We start from the raw sequence: 19,070 nt of genomic DNA on the forward strand, positions 1-19,070 counted from the left end.
TTCGCATCAGCCTGCCATTGTCGTAGCCAAAATGCTCTACGGGCTGAGATAGCCAAAGCCGAGGATCTGGAAGAAAGATTACATATGTGTGCAAAACTGTTCTGCTAAAGGAATCAGATCCTCCACCGGGACCCCAGACCTAAAGCCCTCAGAAAGTTGTGTAGCCTAGGCTTCAACAGGCTTGATGACCCAGCAGCTCATTAGTGCAGGAGGGACACTGTAAATCGACTTTAATTTATTTTATAACTCCCTGTTGGAAGATTCCTCTAAGTAAATAGCTCCTGGAACCGGAAGCACCGTCGTCTTAGACAGATGGGACATCGAAGTTTCCACTGAAGGCGGAGTCTCACATAATTCCCTACTACATGAAGAAAAGGGATTAAAAAAAAGAAAAAATATGGAACGCTTCACATATTTGTGTTATTATATGTGCTGCCGAAGCAGGCACTATAGTTTAAAGGTTTTTGAGACACTTTGAACATCTTATCTGGTTGTTTCCACGCAGAGGTAAGGATTTCATCCAATACCTCCGTCACTGGAAAGGTGACAGCCTGTCTTTGTCTTTTATTAAAGATAGACGGTGTAGTAGAATTAACATGTAACACCTGGCGGATTGCAGCAATCAATGCCTTTACACCCTGAGATAAAGGTTCCTCCTCCTCAGGTTTGAACCTGACCTTCCTTTTGTACCGGCCTCTCGTCCTCTTCCGACTCATCCCACCTAAGGGGATTCGGAATCAGTCTTTTAGCGAGGACTAGAGAGGACGAGGCCATGGAAGGGGTCTGGGCTGACATAACATTAGTGAGCCCTTCTACAGCTCTGGCTAAAGAACGTGCCCAATCTGTTGAGAGATGGCCGACGTCTGAGATCTGGAAACCTCTCTCTCTCTCTCTCTCTCTGCAAGAAGCTTCCATCTCTGCAGACAGATGTGACATGACTGAAGTAAATTCTTTTAGCATTGCTCAACAGATACTGTTTAAGTACCATGCGCTGTACCGATTGCGCCATGGAGCACATTGTTGGTGAAGCAGCAATCTGAGACTCTGAAGCATATTTTTCACACAGCAGGGAAGTAGATGACTACCCCTATGTAAATTTCTCTGCAAATTTTTGCAGGAAAAAGTTTTTAGAGCAGCTTTAGACTCTTTAGAAGTCCTGTACTGACACACACACCCACAGAGTGAAGAGACAGTGAGAAAACACAGAGACTGTATGCAAGGAGAGGAAACAGTAATATAAGGCTATATAGGGAGTATTGCTTTCACCCAGCCCAAGCAGCACTGATACAGCGCTGATCACTGTCTAACACAATATAATGTGTTAATCGCTGTGTAAACACAGTTTTATTCCTCAATTGCCTGACTGCAATTTTCACAATCTGGCAGTCAGGACAGTCTCTCCGCTGCTCTCAGCGTGACAAGCAGCAGCATGTATTTTAAAATGGCTGCCAGCCTTCCTTGGGAACGATGTGGTTTCTAGAAGGTAAGAGTTTTAAGCTCTGCCCCGCCAGCTATGACGCCCGTCTACAGCGCTGAGCGGGCTGCTTTGTAAACTTCCCGCCTGTAAGTACTCCTGGCAACCCTGCTACTCATGGTGCCAGGATGCACTAACCTTATGGCTGCCAAACGCTGCCGGTGGCGGGAAGGCTGGCGGGGGCCGCACGCAGCGCATCTAGGTACCCCCCAGAGACAGTGGTCTCTGCAGCTAAAGACCTCAGCGCACACCACAAGCAGCTGTGGTGGGGTCTCTCAGCAGCTCCATCGTAGCAGACAGGCAGGGAGCTGCCTGTCTGTGTCCTCATAATGCTGATTGAGAATCTTCATATTCGAGAGCCCTGAAGGATTGAACCAGCTCCCTGGGCACAAATTTTAGACTGACCTGTAGGGAGGTATAGAGGGGGAGGAGCTAGCTACCTTTCTAAATTCTTAAAGTACCAGCTCCCGGTTAACCCACATCTATACCCCACTGTACTTAGACTCCAGTGTCCCCTAGTGGATGAAGGAGAAAAATAGAAACTTGTCTCCTAGCGGGCTCACCACAAGATTATATTCCTCCTCTATGCCCACTTGGATAGTAGGGAATGACGTTGGACAGTAACTGATCAGTGTTCTCCCCAGAAACATTTTCCAGCCGGGAGGGGCCTTCACTATAATAATATGTTGTAAACCCTGCTATAATGATTTAAACAGTATCCCCAGACTGGCCCTTTATGCAGGGCCCCCAGACTGGCCCCATATATGCAATGCCCCCATATATGCAATGCCCCCAGACTGGCCCCATATGCAGTGCCCCCAGACTTTTCCCATCCCAGAACTTACCTGAACATGATCGACGGCGGCACTCCCACTCCCTCGCTCTGACTGGATCTAGCAGGCGCGCAGAGTAAGCTCTTCACATCGCGGGTAACGTCACTGGGAACGCTGGCCTCTGAAGCGACCGGAAGCTTCTTTAGCCTCCGGTCGCTTCAGAGGCCAGCGTTCCACATCAGGAGGGTGACCGGGAATGCGGCGGGGGTAAGTGTCGGGCGGTGGGCTGTTTCTGCCGGACGATGCGCCCGCAGAAAAAAGCCTGGGGAGAACACTGACTGATGACGTCAGGGTACAGAAACTGAAGCCCTAGGGGTCAATAACCATAACACAATTACAGTGCCAAACAGCAATTTCAATTTGAATTAATACAATAGTGAATGTGAAACAAATGAATGGCATGGACGAGCAGCCAAATGGCAGATGACTGGAAATAATGAATATTCCTGTAAATCCAGATATTTAAAACATCAGGCAATAATTTCCCCAAGCCAACCCCTGCAGCAGTAACATAGAGCACACATGGTCTCTTGGCACACAAGGAGTACATGGTCAGTGAGTGAGCTGACAAGCCCATAGGTGAGAGGTATAAGGAAGCTGGTAGGGGATATACATGAAGTAAGAGAAGTGATGCCAGAAGCACTGTGTCTCCCCCCTTCAGCTGTCAGGCCCCATACCTCTGTATTAGGTATAATAAATACACCAGAGCTGGCAGATGCTCTGTGCACTGGGGCTTACGTCGCTAAGTCTCAGCCATTACCTATCACCGGTCACTCCATGTCTCTGACACCTGGGACTGTCACTGGACCGGTAGAGAAAGGAATCGCTGTGTGATGTGGCCTCTCCAGCAGATGCCCAGCTAAGGACTACGTTTCCCAGAATGCAGCACGCGGCTACGCCGCTAAACACTCACTATGCCGGCAGCAAGGAAGACCTAGGACTACAACTCCCGGCAGCCACTGCGCCGAGCACTTGTCACGTGACATAGTCCCGGCGACGTGTCATGTATCGCAGATTCGCAGGTGGGAGGGTGACCCGGTCTGTCTGGGAGTGGGAGAGCCTGAGCACTGTGTATAGTATGTAGCACACACATACTATACTGCGCTACTGTGGCTTGCCCGGTGGGTGAGCTTCATACATGAGCTGTACACCAGAGGTTTCCCTGATACAGAGGGCGTGCTGCACGTTTCACCATGACTATCATGTCATTCTATTGCCGGGTGTCCATCATATGTAGGATACATCAGCAAAGTTATCAATAAAACACTTCTCTGCGCTATTTTAGTTCATGCTCGGCTGTTTCTTTTGTTGTAAAAGCCAGAAGCTATGAATTAATATATTGGGAAAGCTTATTTCCCCTTCGCGCTAGGGACCTGGAAGTGATGTGAGTGAGGGCAGAAGTGCAATTCCATGCCAATTAAGGCCACCTAAAGAAGAAAGTTGTCCCCTCGTGGGCCCGCTACGCGCCATAAGGTTATATTCCCCCTCTATGCCCACATGGATTGTAGGGAATGACAGACAGTGTCTGATAGTCAGAGTCCTGTCACCTTAATATATTAGTCACCAGAATGGGGGAGAGAAATGTTTGTTTAGCCCTGCCCCACCAATGTTTAATAACCCCTGCACCGCCAATGCCACCAACGTACTGCCCCAGCAATGGTTATTAATCCCTGCTCTGCCAGTGTACGCACTGCCACCAATGTACTGCCCCACCAATGGTTATTATCCCCTGCAGCTCCAAGGTACCCACTGGCCCAGCGACTGTTATGCCACTGTAGTACCAAGTAAAATTTCAACAAATGTATTTGATTATAAAGCCCACTCAATGTTGCTGTTAAATTTATTATGAAAATACAATGACAAATTTTAAAAACTTTATTTCAAACACATAATAAATATTTTTTAAAAATCAAACTGGTAAAACAATCAAACAAAAAAACAGTATAAACAGTATAAAATAACTGGCGTAATAATACAGTTTTTCTCTATATCCCTATAGAAATGATCAGTGCGATAGAGCGCCAATTTAATATGGGCTTTCTGGAGCTCTACCGAAGCCATGAATGCCTTTTTAAGGATAAAACCAAAGGCTAAAGCAGCAATGACAAAAAAGCTGCAGCCATAGACGACCTTGTCATCTTCAGCTTGCCCTACCACGACAAGGCGTGTCCGAAGTGGGTAAAGTAAAAAATCCAGAACCTGAGGACTGTTTACGTTAAGGAATACAAAAAACAACAGGACTCGCGGGCATAGAAGACATATACACAAGTACCTTATGGTATTTTAACCTGCTCAGATTTATATACGAACAGGAACCGCAGAGAGCCTCCAAAACTCTCATGGTGGAGAACGTTCCAGAAGAGCGGGAAAAGGACACAACTGAAACGGAACAACCGGCCTCTTTGGATGTGGTAAGTACAGACATTGTGCATACATACCATGCCAAATGTTTCTTTCAAGTACAACAGTCCACAATTGTCCAAAACAGTTCATCAAATACAGTCCTCCTGCCATGGCACTGCCCCCACTCCATTAAACTATGCCTGACCTGTTTAGCCCGTGCAGTCCCTGATGCCTCCAAAAATGTAGGTGGGGACACAGAGGGCATTTGGACTGTCTCCTCTGGCGGGTCTGGGTCATCTGGCATTGTTGTGCCTGGTGTCCTTTGTTGGATTGATGTTTTCCACCTTAAAAAGTTGTGCAGGACACAGCATTCCACGACGACCTAATCAATCTTTTCCACACGTAGATTAATGGCAGTATGGAATATAGGAAAGCGGTTGCTTAAAATACCGAAGGCGTTCTCCACAATCCTCCATGCCCTGGAGAGCCGGTAATTATAAATTCGCTTTTCCTTGGTCAGGACTCTATGTGCGTGCGGCTTCATCAAGTGTTCGTGTAGTGCAAACACCTCGTCAGCCACAAACACATAGTTAAGGCCGTGCTTTGTTTCCCCTGTTGCGGGCACTTTCAGACTATTGAAGGTAAGCCTTTCATAGAAGAGGGAATTTTTAAAGAACCCACCATCCGAAGCACAGACATTTTTCCCGATATCCACAAAGATTAACTCATAGTTGGCGTTCACCATCGCCATGAGTACAATACTACAAAAAACCTTTGTAATTATAATAAAAGAATCTGCTATTGGCAGGTGGTGTTATGCGGAGATACTTCCCATCTATTGCTCCCGACGCAGTTTGTGAAATTCCTTCTACGTACAAATTCCTCAGCAATGGTTTGCCACTCTTCCACCGTTGACAGGAACTTGAATAAACAAATAAAAAAATATATATTAAAACATGATATTATGCTATTTTCTCTATCTCCTCCAACAGTCTGTACCTGACCTCAACCTGTGCTATAGCCCCCAAATGGCTTCAAGAAGTAAAAGCGAGGCCGAATGCAGTCAGCCTCCTTCCAAACGCAGATGTTATCAACGCAAGACCCAGTCACAGTCATCGGGACTATTACAGCAAGTGGAGAAGGCCCTGTTGCAAGTAGTTTCCGGGCTATGGATCCAGACCAACAGATCCACACTGAGGGCCTAATTCAGAGCCGCTCGTAAGCGGCCGCTCGTTCGTAGTCAGTCGATGTTGTACAACCACGCATGCGTCGTTGTAACAGTGCGCATGTGCGTACGTCTGATTGCGGTCATTTTTCAGTCGATCGTAGACGCAGCGAACAGGAAGTGACATGTCAAATGTGATTGACAGAATTGTCCGTTTTGGGGTGGTGACGGGGGTGGAGATGGAAAAACGCAGGCGTGTCGAGGCGTTATTTGGGTGTACATAAATTATCTTATGCGAGCGCCAAATGTGAACGGAACAAGTGATACGTCACTTTCTCATCCAATTTCCATTAAGACTGCTCGCTTGTGGTCTGGTATAGTCTACCACAATGACGATGGTCTCTTCGTACTTCCCTGGGCTCATCGATGGTGTAGCGATTTATCAATTGAGGCCACAAAAACAATCATCTTTTAATTGCAAATCTGCTTGTAAGGTGTTTAGGAAATAGACCTTTTTTAGTAGCTAAAATCCGAACGCAGGTGAACTACTCAGCTGCTAATTTCTGGGTCTTACAATCAATTAGCTAACAATTTTTATTTTTTGGGGGGCTTTTAAAATATTTGGAAGTGTTTCTTTTTTAGGGAAACAATATTGTACGCATGTTTGTTTATTTGCTTATTTTTTTGGAGGACAAGAAACCAATCGTCCTTTTGTTTTTTGCTAAGTGTTAATTCAAACTCATAAATTGTTTTTAACCCTTGTTTTGTTTTACAAAATTAAATGTTTCTATTTCCGTTGTATTGTTTCTAAGTTTGTTTGAGGGATTACCTTTTATCCCATTTTGGAATAAATCATCAATAGAATTTTGCAGATTTTTTTCATAATTTTATTAAATAATTGTGTCCATTTTTTATTTTTTTTTGCCATAAACATATTTTTAATAAGGATAAAAAAATTAAAAATGGTTTGGCCCGCACACACACAAAATAAGTGGCATTTGAACTTTAAAAAATCAAAACAATACAATTCACAAGAAAGGAGAGGGAGGTTGTTGTCATGAAGGAATATGGGGCAAACACAGAGATGGATTGTGGGGTAATTAGCCAGTGCTGTCATCGCCTTTTAGGCCCTTTTGGCCGGGGGTTGGAGGGAGCCGGAACGGGCCTGGGAGCTCCTTCGGCTGGCCAGAGGCAGATGTTGTTGCCTCTGGACTAGGCATAGGGCTAGGCACATTTGGAGGGATGGGTGTTGTTGTGCCAGAGGTGGAGGGTCCTGATCCGGCAGGAAGGGAGGCCGGCTCCGACATGTGCTGGCGAACGAGCTGCTCCAGGGCATTTGCAATTCTTACGTTTCCCCCAGTATTTTCCGCCAGGGCATTTGCAATTCTCACGTTGGCCGCAGTATTTTGCTCCAGGGCGTCCGCCACCCGTAGCAGATTGGCGTCCATCCTCAGCAGAATCTTGGTGTGCTGATCCTTTTTAACATTAACCATTTTTTATTCAAATGTAGTTTTTACGTACCGGTGTTTGATCTCCTGGGTTGAACGTTCAAACTCACCCACCCCATTGACAGCACTGGCTATGTCGTCCCACAGTTTCCATCTCTGGGTTGCACCCATATTCCTTGGTGCCTGTGCCACCAGGTTGTCGTTGCACATTTGCACCAAAACCTCCATCTCCTTCCTTGTGAATTGTGGCTGTCTTTTTTTTTGGCCCTAGTTTGCTACTAGGCCCAGCATCCTCTACCATGGCATCCTCCACACCTTTTTTTTAAATGGTTGAAAAATGTAAGTTAAATGTTTCAAAATGTAATGTTAAACATAAGCATTTTCACATATTTTAGAAAATAATTACATGGCGCCTCTTGGCTAGTACTTTGCTGCTCTGTACTCATTGTCTTTTCTCAATGTAGCAGACCGATTTTAGCCTTCAGTGACGTTTTTATACATGCGTCAGCATTATTCGGCCGCATCATTCCTTGTGCGCTCCTATTGTCCGTCCTTAATTTGAGCGGGAAAATAAAGCCTATTTATGGCTTGGTGTGACTCCATTCGAGGTGGCATTTTTGGATTGTTGGAGGTTTTTCAGTGTAGTGGTTTGTTCGTGGTGTGTGGTTTCTTGAAGGAGTAGTTGGTATTGTTGTTAAGTTTTTTTTTTTTTACTTTGTTTACGTTAGCATTTTTGCGTTTTTTTTTTCTATTTTTATTTATATTTTTGAGTAAGTATTTCAAAAATTCCCCTAAAAAATTATTAGTAAATAGTGTTCATTTTTTAACTATTTTTTATTTTTTTTTAACAGTTATTTTGGCAGTGACCAAGTGACCTTTTCTAACTTTGGGATATTTGTCTGTTTTTGGTAAGTTTTTTTGGTTTTCTGAATTAACAAATTCGATGTGTTGGTCTTAGCATATGTTTCGCTAGTAATGTGTGTTTTTTCAGTGTAAAATCATGTCTTAACTCTAAATGTAGCGTACTATTTTGCGAACTAATGTGTGTTTTTTCAGTGTAAAATCATGTCTTAACTTTAAATGTAGCGTACTATTTTGCGAACTAATGTGTGTTTTTTTCAGTGTAAAATCATGTCTTAACTCTAAATGTAACGTACTATTTTGCGATCTAATGTGTGTGGTTTTTTTCAGTGTAAAATCATGTCTTAACTCTAAATGTAGCGTACTATTTTGCGAACTAATGTGTTTGTTTTTTTTCAGTGTAAAATCATGTCTTAACTCTAAATGTAGCGTACTATTTTGCGAACTAATGTGTGTTGTTTTTTTCAGTGTAAATCATGTCTTAACTCTAAATGTAGCGTACTATTTTGCGAACTAATGTGTGCTCCCTTCTCTAAATTTTCAACAATTCCTAGTTTATTAAATTAATCTTAAAAATATTTTCTACTTTTGAAATGTAGGTTGCTTTTCACATGACAAGACCCAGGCCTGTAAGAATCTTTGGTTTTCTTTGAAAAGATAAGTATATTTTTCATAACACATTTGTCTAAAACAATAACTACTTGGCTTAACATTTCAGGTTGAAGTTGGTCGTATTATACTGGCCATGCTTCCAGAACCCGACCAACCTCAACTTCGTCCCAGGCGTAGGCCTCGTAGGCGTGCAAGGCCCCAGATATATAGAACATGTGTCACCCTTTTTGGAATGCCAGATGATGAGGTGTTAAGGTGCTACCGTCTTCCGCCACAAATCATCATAGACACTCTCTCATTAATAGAGAGTGATCTTGAACGGCAAGTTGACAGTCCTACAGCAATACCACCACTTACGCAATTAATGTCGGTGTTACATTTTTGTGCCTCAGGATCCTTTCAAACCACCGTTGGAATAGTGGCAGGAATATCCCAATCCTCCTTTTCAAGGATCCTGAGGGCAGTGATGGAGGCACTTTTTAAACACCTCCATCATTTTATTAAAATGCCATTGGATATGGGTTCCCTTAATGTGGTGAAGGCTAATTTTTACCAAATTGCTGGCTTCCCACACAGCATAGGGGTTGTGGATGGCACTCACATACCACTTCAGCCTCCAGCAAGGCTGGAGGCTATATTTAGGAACCAAAAGCACTTTCACTCGATGAATGTAATGGTGGTATGTGATGCCTCCCTCCAGATCCTGTCCCTGAATGCCAAATTCCCAGGCAGTGCACATGATTCCTTTGTCATCCGGCAATCAGGGATTTGGCACAAATTAAACAACCTACAAGCTGGTGATGCGTGGCTTCTGGGTAAGTTGACACCTATTGAAACCAATGCAAAGTTTGGTACACAATGGTCCTGATGTTGTTTTTTATATTTTCACAGGAGACAGTGGTTACCCTTGCATGCCCTGGCTGCTCACTCCTTATTTGGTTCCCACACCAGGGCCACAAAGTCAGTATAATTCCGCACTTACAGCCACCAGGCAGGTGGTGGAGCGCTGTATCGGCCTTTTAAAAGGCTGATTCAGATGCCTCCACCGCTCTGGTGGCGACCTCATGTATTTGCCGGCTATGGTTTCGAAAATTGTGGTCCTGTGTGGGATATTTCACAACATTGCCATAAGGAGTGGTGTCCCAATGCAGCCAGAGGATGCCTTGCCTGAGGACGGCCCCCCCGAGGTTGGTCGGAAGTCAGTATGTGGGGGGCCATACGCGATGAAGTTGTTGCAAGATTTTTTAGGTAATTATTTCAACAAATTTATTTCATTGACACAATGTAGACATGTAATATTTTAATGTACACTTTTAACTTTTTTTTTTTTATTCCCTAAAATGACCATAAAAATCCATGCATACTACCTGATCAACACAAATGACTTTATGTGGACACATTGGATATAACTTCGGGAACAATGATTTCTTCTCCTCATTTGTGGATTCATGTTGGCATGCTACCTCTTCAAACAGTTCCTGATTTTGTTTTTTTGTGGGTTTTGGTGATTTTTGGACTTTTGTGAGTGTTTTCAATGTTTGAATTTATTGTGTCAATTCACTTGGTGTTTATTATTTGTGTGCATTAAACTTTTTTTTAACGTTACCCAACCATTTCCATCGTCAATTACAACCAAGTGTAACCTGTTTCAAAAAATGCAAAGTTGCTTAATGCCTAATACTGTAATTTCTTAATTTGTAAACTTTAGTACCCTGCTTTGTTGCTCAAAACAAACCCCAAAGGTATTATGGTGAATCAGTATGTTGTACATTCTAGGCCTAAGCAGGTAGCTTTAATTTTTACATTACCCCCCAAAAAAATTAATCTCTTTTGGAGGTTAATTCTACAAACCTATTGGTATTGTTATGTGTTTAATGTGCAAGCTTACATACTTACTTGAGTTTTCTACAAACAAATGTACATTACTTAAAAACTCAGGGACAAATAGCAGACTTATGTAAGGTTCAACAATCTAAGATTTACAGACAAGGAATGAGACTTAAATAAATCAAAATAAACTTTATTTTTAGGGTATATTTTTTTGGGCTTGTAAAAATATTAGTGGCGCAGGATCGCCAAAAGATGGTCCAATGCCACCAGCATGGCAATTACATGGCTCCGTATATCCACTAATCCAGCAGCAATTGCCTCGTTATGCCTCTGGTCCTCTGTGGGTTAAAAAAAATGTGAGGATTACTAAAATGACTCCTTCATTTAGATTTTAACAACCAAGCAAAAATTCAGACTATACCAAAAAAATACATCAGTTACCAAAACATGTCCAAAACAAAAGGAATACAAAAAGATAAGATGTAAATCAAATAAGGGCCCAAAAAGAAGAACAAAAAACCTAAAAAAACACCCCCAAAAAAACTAAGCCAAACTACAACATTTGTTGGTAGCGTAAACAAGAAAGACACAAGTGTGAGTGTTTGGACATGTGTCATATGTGTAAGGGGAAAACATCCTTGACATTGTTTCACAAAGATATTTTTAAAAAACATTGGAACTACTTTACTATTTTGAAATGCACAGGCAAAAGGACAACATCAACCAAAATAAAACAAACATAACAAAAAACCATAGTTTACAATGTAAACATACCGGGAACATTGCTGACTGGGCCTGGAGCCCCGAATTCCTCATCATCAGAGGTGGGCCAGTGGCTCAGGGAAGGAGGAGGGGTAATGTGGGATGAAGTGGAGGGTGAGGAAAAGAGAGGGGGGTTTGAGTGGAGGGGGACGTTGAAGGGATGTTAATGTGAGGAGAGGGAGGGGACTGACGGGCGGCAAGGTCTGGGGTGGAGGGGGAATTTGGGGAAGAGTGGGCTGAGGATGTTTGGGTGGGGGATAGGGGTCGAGGCACACGTCTGCGACGTGTGAGTCTCCGCTGTGCCCCTAAATGATGGAGAAAAACATTTGTAATTACAAATTGCCTTTTAGTATTTGGAATTTAAACAAAAAATTTTTTACAAAATCAGGGCTATACTGTAAACATGCACACGCCGGTATGTCCAAAATAAACAAACAGGGCTATACTGTAAACATGCACACGCAGGTGTGTCCAAAATAAACAAAATCAGGGCTATACTGTAAACATGCACACGCAGGTATGTCCAAAATAAACAAAATCAGGGCTATACTGTAAACATGCACACGCAGGTATGTACAAAATAAACAAACAGGGCTATACTGTAAACATGCACATGCAGGTATGTCCAAAATAAACAAAATCAGGGCTATACTGTAAACATGCACATGCAGGTATGTCCAAAATAAACAAACAGGGCTATACTGTAAACATGCACACGCAAGTATGTTCAAAATAAACAAACACGGCTATACTGTAAACATGCACACGCAGGTATGAGAAACCCCCCCCCATAAAAAAAATACACAGAAACACTTACTTTCCACTATCTGGAGACGCAAACGGGCCAGCAGGCGTGGGGATCTGCGCCTCAGATCCGATCACCTGCGTTCCAGCTGGCCGATATTTCGGCGATAGCCGATGGAACGCAGGCAGCGGCACACCTCCGCGTAGGCCAGCCGCTTGCGGAGGTTGGTGATGGGGTGCGGATACTCTGTAATTCTCCGGTCCATCACCTCAGTGAGGACCAGGAGCTCACGGCGACAAAAAGCTGCGGCTCTCATGATGGCAATGATTTTTTTTACACAAAACAGTTTTAATAAAGGTCTTAGAAAAAAATTGATTGGCTAATGTACTTTGTAAATTAACAGGAACAATTTTATTGGTTATTGTATGAGTCATGTGAACTACACCCTCACAAATATAATGTGAGTTATGATAGGCTTGATGCAGTGACATGCGTAAGCTAATTTAAATATCCAAATTAAAGTATTAAAATCTGCCTATAAAAATAAAAAGCAAAACAATAGCAGCATTCTAAAAAACTATTAATTTCGAAAAACCATCCCCTTGGTCAAACCGTACGTATTCTGCGGATGAAATGACACACAATAACAAGAATAAAATTTATTGACATTGAAAAAAAAACAGGATTGCAAACATGTGAATAACAATTAAGGTAATTAATATAGTGATTGCCATTAATCGATTCAAGTATGTTTGCAGAATGAAATAGGCAATCGAAAATAACAGGGCCACTTCCAGAATTGACTTGTGCGAGCGCTCAATGCAACCAAAGAGACGGACGCTCGCTATTTTGAAGGCTCACTAGCTAGAGGAGGGGTTGGGAGAATATGGGGCAGAAGGTTAGCTACGAGCGAGCGCTTAATTTTAAATTTTTTCACTCGTATTTTGGACGAGCGAACGGCCACTTGCGTCCGGGCCTGAATCAGGCCCTGAGAGAATAATTTATGACACAGTAATACGTGAAAAATTAAAACAACTGGGCAGCACAACAAGGATGACCGACGAGGCTCTGCCCCAGCCAAGTGTGCAGACAGATCAGAGAATTGTGCCCTCCACATCTCATTCCAACCCGCCACCTAGCTACCAGGCCACAACACTGATGGGTCCAACCCCATCCCAATAACCCTACTCCCCAAACCACTTGAGCCACAGCAATTTTATAATTTTTTTGTAATTGTAAATTAAAATATTCATTTAAAAAATATCAACAAATTTTATCTCTCCCAATAGCTGCTCTATGGTATATGGTGTTGATGACGCAGATTGGACATGGTCACTAAACACATGGTCACATTGTTGAATGCTGGGGCCTCAATCTGGACTTGACCTATTCAATCCGCCGTCTTGACACAATATAGACCACATGGTCTACCATAGAGCTGCATAGCTATTGGGACAGGTAAAACTCGTTGATAATGCACTTATACATTTTAAACCATGTTGGTTATTAACACATTAAAATGTGGGTAGCATTTCAGTTCAAATATACAGCCATAACGGTTCCAAATTTTTTAACATATTTCTACTTCAGGGTCCATAGGGTATCCACAGGATACCTTGGTGTATAGGTGATGACGTCAGGCATCGGGCACCATAGAGTTAAGTTTTCAGCCTCCCAGGATGCACTAGGGTCCCCTTCCTATACCCCGCCCCCGAGCCAAGGCATCTCAGTTTCGTTGGTGGCCGGCTCGGAGTCGGATGCACCTGTTGAGAGGGGGACTAAGGATAGCCCCTGAAGTTTTCTTCAAGGCAGCTGTGGCTGCCCATCTGGAAGTACAGCATGGACAGTCATTCTTGACATCCATGCTGTCTTCCCTAAACCCCCGCCGGTACCTGAACACCGGTACTGATCCGGGGATGCTGGTAGGCATCTGGGGTCACAGCTAGCAGTGACCCCAGATGTTTGGGACCATGGCCGGATTTAAGGGGGACAGTGGGTCCCCGCCGGAACATGGTCCGGAGTCCCCAGGCAGGGGGCTCCCTGGGGACTGGATGCAGCGTGGAGCCAGGTTACAGACCTGCGCTTCCACTACCCCCCTGGGACAGCGGACCACAGCTGAGCGGTAGCGCTGCGGCATCCCAGGGGTTAAATGCATGCCATGGGAGCGCGCCTTCCCTGTACACAGCCGGCGCCTCCCCCGCTGCACACAGCCTCTCTGTACTTGCCGATTGTCCCTGTGGCAGCGTTCCTCCCCCAGGCCGGCCTCCTCTCTGCTCCTCGGTGGCCATCTTTACAAGAAGGCATGGTGGACGCTGCTGATCGGTGGCATCATGGTCTGGGTCCCCCGGCATACCTATCCGTTGGAACAGGTCTGTGTATGCAGCGCTGTGTTCTACCAGACCCTGTGTCTGCGTAGTTGAGGATCAGTGCTGATAGTGCAGGGATTGATTTCTTTGCATTGTATGTGACTGCTGCTAGCGTCTGCTGCCTGTACTTTCACTTTCTACTGTCAGCATTTTCACTGTCCCTGCTCTTCTTATGCTAAAGCCCTTGCGGTGCGTTGATTGCAGGGCGGTTTTCCTACTATACTAACGTGTATCAGTGAGAGGGGTCACATACTTGCCATCATGTCAGAGAGTGATTTTCCTCTCCAGCTTCTGTGTACTACGTGTAAGGTACCTATAGCGGAGGGGGAGGGTAGCGCGGAGGGGCTATGTCGACAGTGTTTTTCATTGGCGCGGCCACTTACTATCAAGGCTCCGGTTCAGGAACCGCCCTGGACTTGTTTCGCTAAAGCGCTTACAACCCTAGTGGGCCAGTTAGCTCCGCAACCTGCGTTCCCTCAGATGGGATTGTCCCAGCAGTCAGTGGTGTCATCACCCATGCAGGGGTTCCCGAGACAACTGATGGTACCCCACAGTCTCCCTATTTTCCCTCCTCAGGTCTCTCATGAGCCTGCGTGGGTTAGTTCTCTGACAAGTTCTGTGCAGCATTTATCAGACGTGTTACAAGGGGAGTCTGTGTTGCGCCCTCACAAGCGGCCGGTGGCGTCTCTGTCCACTCCTTCTGAGGATGACGAGGGGACGACCGATGATCGGGAGATTCTGGATCTTTCGGACCAGGAACCAGGTTTATATACCTGGCCTTATTCGTGCAATCCGCACAGCTTTAGTTATTGAGGATGATGAACCTCCGGTATCAAAATCCAAATATGCGGGGGCGTGGCCTGGCCGGTGGACGAGGTGTATGTGCGGCGCCTGAGCTCCGGCTGTAGCGGGACTTATACCGCCGTTTACAGGGTACCTCCGGCCCTTCCCACAATCTAACTGCCTCCCGCAGCCTTACCTAAACTTGGTGCTGCTCCTGGCTGCTCTTCGCGAGCTCCGCAATCTCCGGCACCGGACGTGAAGATCGGGGCCTACCCCCGTGTGGAAGCCGCGGCCTGTGGTAGCGGCGTTTCTGCTTCCTGCCGCTGGGACCTCTCCTTGCCCGCTGCTTCATATCACCAGCGTCCGGAGGGGAAAGTGGAGGGCGGATTGCTCTCACGACAGACTCCTGTGGGCACTTTCACTGGGCTGCGCAGAAAGCCCCAGCTGTGGAGGTTGCTGATCCTGCAGATCTACACCCCGCCATCTTGCCTGCACATGTGAAGAGACAGGCAGTGTGTCTCCTGGGAAGTACTGCAGGCTCCCTCAGAAATTGGAAACCCTGATCACTCACTCAAGTGGCTTCCCCATTACAGCCTCACAGTTAGCCAGCACAGCAGGAAAGTAAATCCTTTATATTTTATATATCACGTTTTTACATTTTGCTGGGATATCTCATCACTGACTTTTCTTTGGGGACTGTCCTTTATTTGGAGATTAGTGCCCCATCTAGTGGTTGGCTGCTGTAATTGTTCTGGACATCTCACAAACCTCTTAGTTAATAGATATATGAGCCTGCTTTTGATTTCACACTCCAATTCTTATGCCCTAATGATACCCAATTTTTCTGCGGGCGCTACCACACTCAATGCTGGAAACCACCCCGTCACGCTTAATGATGCCGGCCTAGCTGCTTTTTGGGGGGAAGGTGGCAGCGGCGTCCCTGGTGACCTTACGCTCTACTTGCGCAACTCTTCACGGATATCGTATTTTACTCCTACGTGCTGCCTTACTGTTATCTAGTATCTTGATCATCCTCTATTCTGCATCAGTTTCTCCTCCCGCAGGGATCGGCTCCTACAGAGGACGCATCGGCTCCTTCCACACCTGATATATCACAGGCCCCTGATTTCCCGTCTCAGATGGAGGAACAGTTTTCTGATCATGCTCCTGTTGCGGATTCAGAGGGGATTTCTCAGATCCTGACTATGCTCCACTCCATGCCCACGAAACAAGACTTTGAGCAGTTGGAGAACCGACTTCGTGATACTGTCCGATCAGAGATTGCCTCTATCCAATCAGAAATGTCCCAGCTCGACACTAGACTAGTCTCCCTGGAGGAATTTACTTCTGATTCGGCAGCTGCCCACAACGCTCTCCGTGCGGTTGTCCTCCGTCAAGCTTCTGATTTTCAACAACTACATGATCGCTTGGACGATTTGGATAACCGTGGAAGACGGAATAACCTGCGGATCAGAGGAGTTTTGGAGGATATTCCATCTCAGGGTATTATTGACTTTCTCACTAAAGTCTTCAATGAGCTCCTAGGTGCAGATCCTAATTCCCGAATTGAATTTGACAGGGCTCATCGCGCCTTGAGGCCTAGAGGCGCCCCCTCAGACCGCCCGAGAGATATAATTTGCCGCCTTCACTATTTTTCCCAGAAGGAGAGCATTCTTCGCACAGTGCGTCAGAGAGATGTTATCAGTGTGGATGATCAGCATATCCAGATATTCCAGGACCTGTCCTGGTTGACTTTACAGAAACGCAGAGCACTTCAGCCTTTAACTACAGAACTCCGCAAGCTGGGGATCAAATATAGGTGGGGCTTCCCATTGGGCCTTCAAGTCTCTCACAATGGCAAGATGTATACCTTCAAGGACTCAGCGGATCTTGCTTCCTTCTGTTCAAATTTGGGTCTGCCTTTGATTGTCTTACCGGATTGGCAGGAGCCTCTACTACGCTCCATCCCAGAGGAACTTGCCCACCCAAACAATGACTGGCAGAGGGTGCATCGTAATCCTAAACCTCCTAAGGTCCCACGTGCTCTCGGGTCCCTTACCTAAACACAACTGGTCTCCTCCGAGCAAGCTACTGGATTGACCTTCTTGTCAGAGGGGAATGAATACTACATTCTGATTCAGGTTGGAGTGGTTTGGTTCCATTCTTCTATTGTCTCGCAAAAAAGCCATTTTTTTCCTTCTTGAAAATTATTCGTTAATTCTTGCTCAGTTTAATGTTCTGTGATGTGTTTAATTTCTAACTGACGTAACATACTATTAGGATATGTATCTTGTCGATAGTGATATGCTTAATTTCTATAACGATGTTCCGGCTATATAAACCCATTGACCTGTTTTATCGTAGGCCAACTACCAAAGATAACTTGTTTAGTTATTGTATACTTTATTGAGTTGCGTATATTTGAGTGTACTCATTACTTATCAGTTTCGTTTAATGTTCAGGGATGCTGTGGTCACTGACCCCCGGTGACCTCCTTACCGCCTTATATACCTTGGTCTCGGTCGTGTCTTTTACGCCTGAGCTCCCAAGTTGCGGTTCTATCATATTTGTTTATGTGTTTGCTTGATTTTCTCTCTTTTTTGTTCACGGCGCCCCCTGGGATACTAGACATGTATATGTTCGGGCTTTCAGGTGGTGCCGTTTATATGATTCTTTATATGACTTTTTGCATTTTCAGTTTATTGCATTGTATGATTGTTAATTTCTGTATGTTATGTGGGTTGTATGTTGTCTGTTTTTTTTCCCCCTTGTACTTTCCTTTTGTGTCTTTCCCTCACCTTGTCCACATAGTGTTTTTTGACTTTTATGATGCTGGCTAATGCGCGAATGCAGACTATTAAAATAGTCTCTGTCAATGCCAAAGGACTCAATATTCCAGAGAAATGTTCTAGGGCTCTCCAAGACTTTTATGTAGCTAAAGCGGGGGTGGTGTTTGTTCAAGAGACGTATTTTAAGTCAGGTTCAGCTCCTCGATTTTCAGATCGTAATTATCCCAATGTTTTTCTTAGTAACAATAGTAGTTCTAAATCATTAGGAGTGGCCATGCTGTTCTCAAAGACACTCCCTTTTCAAGATTTTTCACATACTGTGTTGATAGAGGGTAGAGTACATATGGTTAGATGCTCTTTATATGGCCAGTCGTACTCTTTTATTAATGTTTATGTACCCAACCAGAACCAGCCGGTGTTTCTTGCTCAGTTTCTTGATCAGATAGATCCTCTGGTGTCTGGTATCCCTGTCATTGGTGGGGATTTGAACTGGTCTGTCCAACCTGAACTTGATATTTCAAGACCCTCCACTAGACACTCCACAAAGAGACATAGGCAAATAAGACGTACCCTGCATGAACATCAGCTGATAGATACCTGGAGGCTCCAGCATCACAGTGATAGAGACTATACGTTCTTTTCAAAGCCACATAATGTATATTCTAGAATTGATTACTTGTTTTTACCGCATAGGTTCCTTCACCTTCTTCAGCATTCTGACATTGGGCCCACTACATGGTCGGATCATTCTCCCATCTCCGTGACGCTGTTGACCTCATACCCCTTTGTTAAACAATGCTTATGGCGATTGAATGAACAAATTCTAGTTGACCCTCGTTGTAAGACTCAACTGGAGTTGGCCCTACAGGAATATTTTTCAATTAATGAAACTCCGGAGGTCTCCAGTGTTATGGTCTGGGAGACTCATAAATGCGTCCTCAGAGGTAAACTGATCCAGTTGGCGTCAATGCTGAAGAAGGAAAAAACGGAAAAGAAAGAGGCTCTTTTGCAGAGGCTTAAGTCATTAGGGACATCTCACAAGGGGTGTCCCTCTCCCCA

At 44.7% G+C, this 19,070-nt stretch overlaps 1 protein-coding gene across 1 annotated transcript in view; it reads right to left on the reverse strand.

Annotated features, from left to right (window-relative positions):
* NFXL1 (nuclear transcription factor, X-box binding like 1) overlaps positions 1 to 3,240 on the reverse strand; it is a 140,872-nt gene extending 137,632 nt beyond the window's left edge. Inside the window, exon 1 of the mRNA XM_088475275.1 lies at positions 3,068 to 3,240. The gene's annotated coding sequence lies outside the window, so the exon portion shown is untranslated. The remainder of the gene's footprint in view (positions 1 to 3,067) is intronic.
* Positions 3,241 to 19,070: the final 15,830 nt, after the last annotated feature.

The sequence above is a fragment of the Taudactylus pleione genome, unplaced genomic scaffold (assembly GCF_031769625.1).
Source record: "Taudactylus pleione unplaced genomic scaffold, aTauple2 ptg000169l, whole genome shotgun sequence".
Taxonomy (NCBI): domain Eukaryota; kingdom Metazoa; phylum Chordata; class Amphibia; order Anura; family Myobatrachidae; genus Taudactylus; species Taudactylus pleione.